The sequence below is a fragment of the Tachysurus vachellii genome, chromosome 9 (assembly GCF_030014155.1).
Source record: "Tachysurus vachellii isolate PV-2020 chromosome 9, HZAU_Pvac_v1, whole genome shotgun sequence".
Classification (NCBI taxonomy): domain Eukaryota; kingdom Metazoa; phylum Chordata; class Actinopteri; order Siluriformes; family Bagridae; genus Tachysurus; species Tachysurus vachellii.
In genome coordinates, this window is record NC_083468.1 from 9,189,684 (window position 1) to 9,204,747 (window position 15,064).

Consider the following 15,064-nt stretch of genomic DNA (forward strand, 5'->3'; position numbering starts at 1 on the left):
ACTTGTGTTCTAGCTTCAATCTCTGCATGTGTCGCTCAACTGTTGGATGAAACCAACCTTTCTACACCATCACCAACTGCTGATCTTTTCACTGAGGTCATCACTCATTACATCCAGGATATGGAGAGTCGTGGTCGACCCAGTGACACATCTGCTGTTAAGGGGGTCGATGTCTCAACACAGACTGCTACAGTGGTTACCAAGTCTACTCAACTCAGACTCCTTCAGCCTCATCCACACGCACTCAGGCTACTCAAGCTCCATGGCGTGTTAACAAAAATACTCAATATCCTCCTCGTCATGCTGTCAAACCATTTTATATTAAGAGTGACTCTTTCTGAGTTTGAATCTTCTTATTAAAACTTATGCTCAGTTTTGAGCCTTGATACTATGTGTACGTGTCCTTTCTGCATTGCTGTGTGTGTGTTTCTGTGTGTCGTTAGCCTATAGGGGTGGTTAATTATTCTCTACCTCTAATGGCCTAGGTCTGGGACCTGCTCCCATCTAATGGCCTTTTAACTTTCGTGGCCTGTGCCTAAGACCTGTGTGCATCTACTGGCCTGTTCATAATGTAACATTTGCCTAAGACCTGCATGCGTCTAATGGCCTGTGCATATAGCATTTGACTCTTAATGGAGGCTTCTTCTCCCTCTCTCACCTTTCCCCTAAAATCGTGGTGTATTTAGCATTATTTTATTTAAAAATTCCCCACAATCGGTCATACTGTACAGTATGACCATACGCAATCCTCGCATCCTGGACATGTGGTCTTGTGCAACACCCATATGTAAAACACAGACACTCCTACCTCCGTAATAAACACAGAGATTAGTCCCGTCCGAATCCATACATGAAATGACAGACGTCGGATGAAAAAAATTCTAACTCAAACGTCGTTTGGAAAACTAGTCCCGTCCGAATAGTGCTTTATATGAACTAAACTATATATTTTAGTTCATATAAGACTGGTTGGAGTAATTATCGTGAGCAGAAAAAAACAGAAGTGAGTGTATCTGCCACCATATTTACTCCAACCAGTCTTATATGAATTAAAATACATAGTTGCCTGCATATCTGTTGCATGTTATGGGTGCTATTCTTTCATTTTGCTTTTGCTTTAAACAAGAAGATAAACAGAGGGGAATTTTATTTCAAGTAATCAGTTGTATCTTGAATCTGTTGCTGTTAACTCTCAATATAAAGCCCAAAAAGCTGTTGCCAGAAATGATAGAAGGTATTAGTATACTAAGAATTAAAAAACAAACCTATCTGAGATGTACTAATCAAACAATTCTACTATTTTCATTAAACCATTTACAAGTAGATTAAAATGAAAGTTCAAACTGCTGTTCCCAAAAAATCATAAGTGTCAAATAACAATGGTAACCCATTGGAACTGTTTATTTTTTCTTTTTTGATGAAGTGTCTGGTGAGAAAAGCAGCCTGTTGAATTCTGAAGTTTATAGGTCTATTTGATCTGCTTGTCACCTGATGTCTGTGGATTTGCACCCAAGTATTTTAAATGGTCATTCAATCGCATTTGGCCCAACAGTCTCAAGATCAAGCAAAGTACAAAGAGTATTATCTAGGCAAGAGAAAAAAAGAAAGGCTATGACAAAGGCTTGCTGATCTATAATTTAAAACTTAGTAACAACTGATATGAAACCACTGAATGACAGGGATGAGAGTCCTTAAATAATGGTGGCTGTGTGATTGAGTACAGATGTTTGTGATTAGTAAACAGTTTGAACACACTTAATGGGAGTTTTAGGCTATACAGTACGTAGGCCATGTGGTGTTAAAGAAACTACAGTTAGATGCAGAGTCCAGCAGTAAATGGCAGCCATATAAAAAGTGAAAAGGACATTTTTCTTTTCATTTTTCTAAAATTGAATGGCTAATCAGTACACCCTTAAAAATGCTTGATGACAAACTCTTTAAAAAAAATTCATTCACCTTCACTGGCTAAAGTAAAAAAAAAGAATTTAAATGATTTCCTAATTTACATTGTTATATCCCAACCTTAAAATTAATTATGACTATGTAGTAACACAAAAGCAACAGGGCAAGCTCAGTGCTAAGTGTTGTTAAAAGAGTATTTCAGTTACAATAATGTTCCTGTCAGCTCTGGCAGATCATCAACAAGGCTTTCTCCCACAGAACTGCAACTCACATGATGCTTTTTTTTTGCACTAGTCCAGCTGGTCAAAGTCACTGAGATCACATTTTATTTCCATTCTGATGTCTAATGTGAACACTAGCTGAAGCACTTGACCTGTATTTGCATAGTTTTGAGAATTGCATTGCTGCCAAATGATTGCTTGATTGGATAATTGTATAAATGTGCAGGGGTTCCTAATAAAGTGGATGGTGAAAGTGTGTGTGTGCATGTGTGCATGTGTTAGTGTCTGGGAGCAGGTTTATGCATTTTATAATCCCATATGACTTTATAGACTCTAGACAGAAACTAAAGTAGACCACTTAGACATACCTTAGATATTAAGCTGCTAGTCTGCCTTTGCTAGTCCTTTAAGCATTTGTACCAACATTATTTGCCTTTAATTGGATATTAGGAGATCTTTATTTATTCAGTCCACAAAATGAAGATCTTGCAAAATGATGAATTAGCATGTCTGTAAAGGTGGCCACATCTGGCTCATCACTGTTATGTAGACTATGTAATGAATGCTGATTATTTGAATAGAGCTGGTTAAGGATGCACACAAACCCAGGCATACACACATAGAAAAGGTGTGAGAGACAGGCCTGGATTGAGGCCAGGGGAAGAACTCTTCAAGGTAAATGTCACGTCTGTCCATCATGTCACTACCACTCTCAAAGATATGCTGGCTGCAAATGTGTGACATTTGCACATACGCACAAAGAAAGACTCTCACATTCACTCAGCTGGTTCACACTTTCCTTATAAAGAACAGTTAAAATTAAATGTACACGATTACACAAATTATATATGGTCAGCGAAAAGAAGTTTCATCGAGGTGCACAATTTAGCATAGCTAATCCACCTACCTGCATGCTTAAGTACAGTGAAAGTAAACCAGAGAGACTGGACTAAATGAATTTGAGCAAAGGAAGAATTATAACAAATAAGAATATAAATAAACTTGTTATACCACCAAAATCACTTTTAAGATAATCACTTTGCCTTCAAACTTTGAGCCACACTGTCTACTTGAGTCTGAGGCTTTTGGCAATTATGTTCTAAGAAACTAAGTGGTATCTAAATTATTTTGAATAATTCTCATCTCTGAATGATTGTAAATTTTAATTTGGTAACCTAGAGAGGAGAGATGATTTAAAGTCTTGGCTTCAGGCAAAATATTACATAGAAAGACAAAATATTGTGACGTGGAGCATGCAACGCCACCTGACGCAGCCAAAATACTGCTCTTTACCCCCGTAGGGCTAAAATTGGAGAGAAAAGGTGGCAGTTCAGCACCACAGACAGTGCTGCCTACAGTGCGCCAAAAGGCTTAAGCACCAGAGTCAGCACCGCTCGTTCAGAGTGCAAGGTAAGGCGGCTGAATTCCCGCCGAAAGCGGGAAACCAGTCAGGAGCACCTCTGTTGCTCTCACCCTCTGGCTAGGAGACACAACAGAGAGCCAGTCTCAGCAGCTAGAGGGACATTCTTTTAGGCTCCACCAACTCAGCTGCTTCCCCTCTCACACCCTACACCACCAGTTTGTTCAAATAAACCCTCAATACTGAGTTTTCAACTAACTCCCATCTCTGTCTGTCTCTTTCCATGTCTGATTTCCTTACAATACATTTTTCAATTCATTTCTCCTGGATGCAATTGGTTAGTGACACAGATTAACATGTTACAGCCATCAATACCCAATTAACAGTTAAATGCCATCCCATCCACCTATACGGCATGACCAGTTTTCATGGGATTCAATCTTGTGACCATTGAATGAACCTTTTCTGTGTCTTGTGTGACATCATGTGGACCTTCATTTGAATTTGCCTCAAAACACACAAATATAACAATCATGTAGACCATCTAATCTAGAAGTGATGAATGATGTTACAATGCTGACCACCAAAATGAATCATTAAATCTAATAGTTTTCCTATCCTTGATTTTCACTTGAATTTCTTTACCCCAGTGGGTTGCTATTTTCTCTCTGAAAATACAAAAATGTTCTTTTTTCTGGAACTGAAATGTTGTGTTGAGAGTTAAGGTTTGAACTGAGAGTTAAGGTTGTGTGTTTTGAATGTTGAATACAACTTAGTTAAACCCACTTTCTTGAATAAATCCTCATGTGACAATTTCTTATATTGTCTGAGGCACTCAAACAGATTACTTTAACATGCTCATAATCTATGATGCCAAAGTTCACTTGGGTACTGTGGAGTGAGCCAGTTGATGCTTCACAGGACAAGGTTTTTTATAATCAATAGAATATTTTATGAGGAACAAGTAGCATGGATAAAATGAAGGCTTCTGCATTATGAAGTAACTTCTAGACAGCACAGAATTACAATAGTCCAATAAAAGCAAAGGCTACCTTATTCAAATGATATGACCAAATAATATTTCTTATCTTACTAAGAATCCTATTGACTATCACTATCTGAGTGATGTGAGCTTCACATAAGGGATTGCTAATCACATCAAGGTATCTCAAATAATGTAACAATCAAATTGTCAGAATATAGTAGGATAAAGTTACTCAGCACAAAGTGCCAAATGTCCTTTCACATTTCTCATCAGCATAGCATTGCAAGCTAATACCCTGTTGAATAATTATTGTACACAGAGGTAGCATATATAGAGAAAAGACCAGTAGGCCTAACTTTTATATTTGTACAAAGAATTTACCAAAAACATGGGCATTAATATGGAGTTGACCTTAACCACCCACACACACACTACAACTATAATCTTCACCTTTATGTGAAGGCTCTCTACTAGATTTTGTACAATGGTGAGCTAAGATAGCGGTGCAGAAGTATCAACCAGTGGCCACTCTGGATCCAATATGGTGCTGTTTACGTTTTTAGCCTAGCCCAATTATTCTTAGTAAATGGACACCCGAGACAGCGGTGTTCATTTATATGACTGCCGGATGTTAATACAGTACAGAAATAGTGCAACAACGAACCTGCAAGATGATGTGTTGAAATAGCTTTGTGATCTCAGTTTGCTGCGAAGACCAGGCCTCCAGTCCTCGATGTCGACTGATCCCAGTGACCATGAAAGGGGACACTGAAAGCAGCGCTTAAGGAAGCAGAAGCACGGTAAGTGGTTGTCCATACTAGGCTAAACACAATCCCTAGCCACCCGGCTCACCTGTCCATTCTACTTTCAAATGTTTGCCCTTGGAGGATTAACTGGAAAGTTTAGAAAATGCTGCATCTTGGTGTTCACGGATACTTGGCTCAGAGATAGAGTTACAGGTGCCACCATTCAGCTAGATGGGCTCACCTCGTTTTGTCTTGACAGAAATGCAGCTCTGTGCAGAGCTTGTGGGGGTGGTGTGTGTTTTTACATGAACACAGAATGATGTAAGAACTCTTTCCTTGTTTTTAACTACTGCTCATTGTTAGTGGTGTTTGTGACTGTTAGATACAGGCCATTTTCATTGTCAGAGTGTACATTCCCCCAGCGCTACTGCTAAAGAGGCTCTAAGTGAACACTAAAATGGGGCTATTAGCGATCTGCAGAATGTTCACCCTGACTGATTGTATATCATCATTAAAGATTTCAATCATGCAAATCTCAAAGCAGTACTCACTAATTTCCATCAGTATGTGGACTTTGCAATCAGAGGGGAAAACACGCTGGATCTTGTTTACACAAACAGTATCGTGCGGAGCCCCGCCCCCACTTAGGCTACTCGGACCACTCATCAGTAGAGATGGTCTCTAAATGTTAAAACTAAAGAGATTGTTGTTAACTTCAGGAGTGCACAGAGCGACTATTGGCACCCGTGGGGGTCAAAAAAGCTGGCAAGATCTACACTAAGAACTAAGACCACGCACCCAGTGGGCTACAGAGGCCAGCAGTAATAAATATCGTAAGCAGACACCATTTATATTCAAAAGTCTGTGTGTAGTAAATCTGTGGCCTGATATGATAGGGGTGTGGCCCTGGGAAAGGAAAGCAGACAGCTGGTCTTGGCCAAGAATCCCCAAGGATGAATAAAAGTTGGATGAGGAACAGCAAATTTATAGTTATGATAAGCATAACTAGATGTGTTGAAGTTCATTGTGAATAAACCTGAACAGATGAATGTTTTGAGATAAACTCTCCTGAAGATATCACCAGAGTGTGTAGTTTGGTGACCCCACAGACTGGGCCTGCACAGGCAGGTGTAAAAAATTAAGAGTGTCCCAAGATACTGCTGTCGAGTGAGACAGGTCTACTTGATGGGGACGGGGAGCCACTGGTTTTGATTGAAAATAAGTGAAAAATAATAAAAGGATTACTTGAATAAAATAAGTGTGTTGTAAGAAAAGTAAATGGTGGATGAAGTATTTGTTGCAGTAGAAGTTCTTGTGGTTGGGAGAATACTATTGGAAGACCTACAGGTAGACTTAGGAATTGCAGAGTGGTTTCTTAAATAGTTTATGTGCCTATGAAAGAGTGATAGGTAAATGAGCACAGTGCAACACATATGAATATTTATACACAAAAATACAGTTCCATGTAAAAAGACAAGTGTGCTCGGGAGATAAAGAGAGTGAAGGCAGTGAGGAATAAAGAAAAGGGAAAACTAGTGGAACAAAGATATAGACTTAAAGGCTGAAGAATAATTGGATCAAGAGACTGAAGAAGAAACAGATTTGGAAATTGAGATTTTATTGGTCGAGCAAGTTTAGAGATAAAGAGAGATTAGATTAGATTAGATTAGATTAGATTAGATTAGATTAGAGAGAAGTGTAGAAGGGAACGAGATGCTGCATCAGGGCTGACGCTATGGGAACGCTTCTGTGAGGAAGTTGTGTCTGAAGCTCTGTGTGCAAACACGCCAATTTAATGGCTTGGGAAGGACACGTGATGAAGTGATTACATGCCAGTAAGTCCATATAAGGGCATCTACATCACTTCTACTTGTCAGAAAGGAAGCAGGAGGGGATGCCCGGGACGTGGCCAGCGACACAGCGTCTCGCTCCCTTCCCAGTTACATACGTAACCTGGTGTAGTTCGCTTTCGAGGGAACCCAACGCTGCGTCAGGGCTGATGCTATGGGAACGCCAATACCCACGCCGCCACTCACCGGTCAATGACTGTACCAGAGGCCATGAGAGAGCATGAGCAGACTGGGAACAGACCATCAATGGCCCTACAGGACCTGGGACCCTGGAGTGGGGTCCAAGTACAGGTTATAGAACCTGATAAAGGTGTGCGGAGAGGACCAACCTGCCGCGGCACAAATATCATCAAGGGGGACACCCCTGGCCAAGGCACTAGATGAGGCAATATTCCTAGTGGAGTGAGCCCTGATGCCAAAAGGCCAGGCAAGACCGTGCACCTCATAGGCCGGAGCTAATGGCCTCCACCACCCAGTGTGCCAGGCGCTGCCTGGAAAGTTGATTACCCTTATTCTGGCCCCCAAAACAGACAAAAAGGGTGGAGGAGTTACTCCACGAGCTAGAGCAGTGGCCATAAGTCCTCAAGGCCCTTACTGGGCAAAGCAAATGCAGCCCCTCCTGTCCTGACAGTAGGCCTGCAGTATGACTGGACAGCCAGCCATCCTGGGCACCTTAGGGACATATCCTGCCCTGGGGTGCAGAATAGGCGGGGGGGGGGGGGGGGGTGATTGACAAGGCCTGCAAATCCCACACTCTTTTGAGAGAAGCCAAGGCTAGGAGCAGAGCCAACTTCAGGGTCAGAAACTTCTCAAGGCTGACTCCATGGGCTCAAAGGGGGCTTCCAGCAGCCCCTTCAGGACCACAAAGAGATCCCAGGAAGGAGGGTGCGGTCTGCAGGAAGGCCTCAGCTGCCTGACACCACGCAGAAAGTGAGTGACCAGAGGGTGCCTACCCAAGGAGGCCCCAAGGACAGGCCCGTGGTTCACAGCAATGGCGGCCATGTACACCTTTAAAGTAGAGGGTGACAGGCCCCCGAGAAAAACAAGACTGCAGGAACTCCAGCACTGTACCGACCAGGCAGTGAACTGGATCCTGACAGTGTTCATCGCATCAGAGGCGAAAAAGCCTCCACTTCAGAGCATATACAGATGTGGCCTTTAAAAAAGCCCGTCTCGGAGAGAAGAATGCCGCGAGGACTTCCGGCATTCTGCGGCAGTCTATCGAAGGGGGGTCAAATGTTCGGCGCAGGAAATACAAAACCTGTAGAGGGCAGACGTGTTTCATGTAGGCTGTATGTAGGCTAGGCTTCATGTAGGCTGACTGCAACCTGCGCGGCGCAGATCGATTGACACATAAGATCAAATGTAACGCGCGAGTGATTTTGAATGGCTCTCGCGGAACTTTCAGCAGCAGCGTGTAGCAGCAGCAGCAGCTTTGGAGCTCTCGCATCTTCCAAGCTGCGAGCTTGTAGCTGTCCTTGAATTCTTTTTAGTCTTGTGTTATGCCATACGGAACCGGGGGCCACTGAACCTGCATTAACGACGACAGTGGGGGCTCGCCGACAGCCTTAGCCACCGGGTAGGCACGTATGGTTGTGCTGCGGTTAGATTGTTGGTTTTGTGTTATGCCATACTGAACTGGGGCCACTGAACCTGCATTAACGACGACAGTGGGGGCTCGCCGACAGCCTTAGCCACCGGGTAGGCACGTATGGTTGTGTTGTGTTGTGTTGCAGTTAGATTGTAGTGTATACGGTCATATAACGTGGTGTTTGATTTGTTTGTGCGTCGCATTTGTTTGCTTGGCTGAGTATTTTACTCAACTCCAACTTATCTGAGTTTTACTTTAACTCCTTTAATTCCTTTAACTCCGCTAGCCTGCTAGCCTATTTATTTGTTTTCCTGGCGTCCGCCCCTAGCCGGCTAGCATAATTAATTAATTAGCCTGTTAGCCCGAGTACCGCTAGTGCTTGCAATATAACATCATGTCGGTTACGTCCCTGCCTTTGAGTGCAGGGGAGGACACGTTCGAGCTGCACTCGGTGGAACTGGAACTGGAGGCCATGGAGAAACAGATCCGCGACCTACAGGTGAAGCAGGCCGAGCTGCGGGAGCGGAAAGCCGAGCTGCGGGAGCGGAAAGCCGCGCTGGAAGCTCCCGGTCGGCCGCTCACCCGTCTCAGGTAAACTCCCGGCATGTAATTTCTACTCCCTCCACCTCTACTCCGTTTGTTTCTCTGCCCAAGCCCAACGCATCCAGGAAGTGGCCTGGCCGGGGCATTTCACTCCGGCACCAGGGCACCGCGGATCCTGGGTGCAGCAGCGGAGGACACGTGCCGGTCCGAGGACCTCTCCCCCCCCACCACCGCCGGTCTTCGAGATCCCCACCCGGAACCGCTTTGCCCCCCTTCGCGAGACGGCCCGCGACACTGTGATCATCGGAGACTCCTTCGTCCGCCACGTCCGTGCTACTGTGGCTAAAGGTAAGGCTCGCACTCACTGCTTACCTGGTGCCCCTGTTCTTGATGTCGCTGCACAGGTACCTAGGGTCATGAGCAGAAACACCGGAGCCGTGGTTCTTCACGCCGGCTCGAACGACACTAGCCTGAGGCAGTCGGAGATCCTGAAGAGAGACTTCAAGACCCTGGTGGAGACGGTTCACACCACAGCGCCCACGGCGAGGATCATCGTGTCCGGACCACTTCCAACGTACCAGCGAGGAATTGAAAGGTTCAGTAGACTTTTTGCTTTTAATGAATGGCTTCAGTCATGGTGTCAGGCTCAGAATCTACTCTTTGTCGATAATTGGAATGTTTTCTGGGAGCATCCTAGGCTGTTCCGCACCGACGGCCTGCACCCAAGCAGAGTTGGAGCAGAGATCCTCTCGGACCACATCTCCAGGGCGCTGCACACCTTCTGACTGGTAAGCTACGCTTTAAATTTAAATTTAAATTTCAACAGCCCTCCGTCACCTCAACACATTGACACAAATGCACACATAGCTCACCCCATAGGAACTGTGTCTGTTCCCCGAGCAGTGAGATTCAAAAGTAATTATGTGAGACGTTCTCAAAATAATCTTACTGTAATTAGACCAGAAAAATGCCAAAGAAACAAACAAAACCAGTTCCTAAAGTTTGGGCTTCTGAACATTAGATCACTTGCACCAAAAGCACTTATTGTAAATGAAATAATCTCAGAAAATAGCCTTACTGCAATCTGCCTTACCGAAACTTGGATTAAACCAGATGATTACATCGCTCTAAATGAGTCTACACCATCAGGATATACCTATAAGCATGAGCCTCGTCAGACTTGTCGTGGAGGTGGTGTCGCCACTATTTTAAGTGATCACCTTACTGTTACACGGAGAACACAGTATAGATTTAATTCTTTTGAAGTGCTCGTCCTCAATGTTACAGTATCGCACATGCACACGAAAAAATCCCAGACGTCCCTTGCACTAGCGAACGTGTATAGACCACCAGGGCCCTACACCAATTTTCTTAGAGAATTCACAGATTTTCTGTCAGACCTATTGGTTAGCTTTGATAAAGCATTAATTGTAGGAGATTTTAACATTCATGTTGACGACACAAACGATGCGTTAGGACTCACATTCATGGACTTACTAAACTCACTTGGGCTAAAACAAAACGTCACTAGAGCAACTCACCGTCGTAATCATACACTAGATTTAATAATATCACACAGAATAGATGTCACTGATATAGATATCATTCCTCAAAGTGATGACATCACAGACCATTACCTCATACTGTACACACTACCTGTAGAACAGACTAACTGTGTCTCACCACGTTATCGACTCGGTAGAACTATTATTTCGACCACTAAAGACAGATTCACAAATAACCTACCTGATCTGTCTGGACTTCTTACTGCACCCTTAAACACAGACGACCTAGATGAAATTACTAACAGCATAGGCGCTATATTCACTAGCACATTAGACACTGTTGCCCCAATCAGATTACAGAAGGTTAGAGATAAAACGCTTGCACCTTGGTATAATAGTCATACTCACACCCTCAAGAGAGAGACCCGTAACCTCGAGCGAAAGTGGAGGAAAACTAAATTAGAAGTTTTTAGAATTGCGTATAAGGAAAGTATGTCCAACTATAGACAGGCTCTAAAAGCTGCCAGGGTTGAGCACCTGAGCAAACTCATAGAAAATAACCAGAACAATCCCAGGTTTTTATTTAGCACAGTGGCTAGATTAACAAAACACCAGAAATCTGAACACACTATTCCACCACAGTTCAGTAGTGAGGATTTTATAAGATTCTTCACTGATAAAATCGAAAATGTCAGGAGTAAAATAGGTGACACTCAACATATGAGAGCTTCTAGTGACCCAGTCTCACCTAAGGCTCTAGACACAAAACTACATTGCTTTGCAAGTACAGGACAGGAAGAGTTAGATAAGCTTATTACCACAGCTAAATCAACAACTTGTTCACTAGACCCCATTCCAACTAAACTACTGAAAGAAGTGTTAAATACAGCTGGTGAGCCTCTTCTTAATATTATTAACTCCTCACTATCTTTAGGTTACGTCCCTAAGTCTTTCAAGTTTGCAGTTATTAGGCCACTCATCAAAAAACCCAATTTAGATCCAAATGAACTATCAAATTACAGACCTATTTCACACCTTACATTTATGTCTAAAATACTTGAAAAGGTTGTGTCTGTTCAAATGAGCTCCTTCTTACAGGAGAACAATATCCTCGAAGAGTTTCAGTCAGGTTTCAGGCCCCACCATAGCACAGAAACTGCACTTGTGAAAGTCACAAATGACCTGTTCTTAGCTTCGGACCAAGACTGTATGTCCCTATTAGTCCTACTTGACCTTAGTGCTGCATTCGACACTATAGATCACAACATTCTCCTAGATCACTTACAAAATTACACAGGTATTCAGGGACAAGCTTTAAGTTGGTTTAGATCTTACCTGTCTGACCGATACCATTTTGTAGAATTAAATGGTGAACCCTCCAGTTTACTACCAGTTAATTATGGGGTCCCTCAAGGATCAGTTCTAGGACCTCTGCTCTTCTCGATATACATGCTTCCATTAGGGAACATCATTAGAAGACATGGGATTAGTTTCCATTGCTATGCTGATGACACACAGTTATATATCTCATCAAAACCAGATGAAATAGCTAAATTGTCCAAATTAACTCAGTGCCTTAGAGAGATAAAAGACTGGATGAGCTGTAACTTTCTGTTATTAAACTCTGATAAGACAGAAATACTAATTATAGGCCCAAAAACCAGTACACAGAAACTCTCACAATTTAACTTCCAATTAGAGGGATGTACTGTTACTAGTAGCTCGACAGTGAAAGACCTGGGTGTTATATTAGACAGCAACTTGTCCTTTGAAAATCATGTCGCCCAAACCACAAAAACAGCCTTCTTTCACCTTAGAAATATTGCCAAGCTTAGAAACATCCTGTCTCTATCTGATGCTGAGAAACTAGTTCATGCTTTCATGACCTCTAGACTGGACTATTGTAATGCATTACTAGGTGGTTGTCCTGCATCTTTAATAAATAGGCTACAGTTTTATCATCTCTACACTTGCTACCTGTTAAGTTTAGAATTGATTACAAACTGCTGCTACTTACGTACAAGGCTCTTAATGGTTTAGCTCCCATGTACCTAACTAGTCTTCTAACACGTTACAATCCTTCACGCTCTCTGAGATCACAAAACTCAGGACTTCTGGTAGTTCCCAGAATATCTAAGTCTACTAAAGGCGGTAGAGCGTTTTCTTATTTAGCTCCTAAACTCTGGAATAGTCTTCCTGATAGTGTTCGGGGCTCAGACACACTTTCCCAGTTTAAATGTAGATTAAAAACCCATCTCTTTAGTCAGGCGTACACATAATACATCCCGTTATATTATATTGTGCACTATTACACTAGACCTGCACATTTTTATGAACAGCAGATATGTTAATCCCTTTGCACTGCTCTTCTCTTTTTCAACCCATGCCGAGACACCCAGACATTGTACCAGCTCCGATCATCTTCCGTGCGATGAAGTTTTTGGATCTCCGCTTAGATGAGGCCGACTCTGTGAGAATCCTGAGACATCTACAGATCTACCAGCTCCAGTTGGACTCTGTGATATTAATAGGTGATCTGAACTCCATGTGATCCCTACACCAATACAACATTTGTCTGATTGTATATCTGGAATCACACCATCTAGTGTCACCCATATGAGGATGGGTTCCCCTTTGAGTCTGGTTCCTCTCAAGGTTTCTTCCTTTACCAATCTAAGGGAGTTTTTCCTTGCCACTGCTGCCTGAGTCACCTCAGACTTGCTCATTGGGGATAAATACATATACACGTACACTGTGAACTATATATATTTTGAATTTTGAATTTTTATTATATTAATTCTCTATATTACTCCTTATGTTTATCTTCTGTTCTACGTTTATGTTCTGTAAAGCTGCCTTGAGACAATGTCCATTGTTAAAAGCGCTATACAAATAAACTTGAATTGAATTGAATTGAATTGAATGTCATAGAATAATTTGTCTCCGCAGTGCTGCATGCAGTCAAATACATGTAAACAATACTAATTTTAAAAAACTAATTTTATGAAAATACTTATATTTAAAAATTTAAAAAATGTAATTGATCGAGTTAAATAGACACATGCAAATAAATCATCTTTGTACCTTTTTTTCCCTTTTTCAAAACAAATGCCCTTTTGGTAAATATTTTAAACAGTCAGTGATATAATCAGAACAGAGGAACAAAAATGAAAATATGACAAATTAAGAGATTTTATTAAGTTACTTTAATCATTTATTTTGGAGATATTTATAGAAATATCTCTAAAATCATTTATTTTAGAGATATTTATTTTATGTAATTTTTACATTTTTATTTTATATCATTTTTACAGCTGTTTATGATAATCAAAAAACAAACAGTATATCTGTATCTGTTGTATTAACACTAGATTTACTGACTTTTTTATTTTCTGGTGTGGGTCCCGAGGTGTGATTCCCCCCGTTGAGATTTTCACAGTTCTTCAGCTCGATTCTCCTCCTGCTTTAGTTGTGCAAACACAACATCACCTATGAGGCCTGGCACATTTGCATTTGTTCACTCAGAGTAGCTCAGATCCAAGGCAGGCCAAACCTCTGTGTCTGACATGGGAACCTTTGGTTTGTCATTGCCATAGTACATGTGATACATAGTACATATAACACACACATACACACACACATACACACACACACACACACACACACACACACACACACACACACACACACATATTGGGCATTGCATTTCATTAGGCCTCCAGAAAAAAACAGAAAAGACAGGGCTTCCCAGTACCATGGTGCATCTTCCGTGGAGGCATGCTGGGTTCTTGTTCCGTCTCAAAATTCACTTTTGGTGTTATAATTCAGTGATGGCCAATGAAAATGAAATGACCATTTTATTCTGTATGTGTACGAACATGTCAAAAAGCATGGACCATAACTTCACTCAGCTTATGACATTTGTGTACAAACATACATTGGAGACTGAAGTATTAGCAAGTTTTCATTTTATTCATGTCATTGTATTAGCAACCTTTCATTCTGTTTTCACACAATGTTTTATAAATAGCATTTCTGAAGGTTTCCATGTCACACTAGTGTTAATTTCGTCACCTGTTTTTAATTTAGTCTTAGTCTTGTGCCAAATGTCCTTGTTAGTTTTAGTCATTCACATATCTTATATGTGAATATATCTTATATATTAAAATATATCATATTTTTTTGTTAGTCAAGTTTTAGTCGACTAAAAGTCCCATCATTTTAGTCTAGTTTTAGTCAAAAGAAAACTCAAAGTATCTTAGTCAAGTTTTAGTCGACTAAAAGTCTTTTAATTTTAGTCTAGTTTTAGTCAAAAAATTGTAGCTTGACCACATCTGGAATCTATTGTAATAATAAAAACA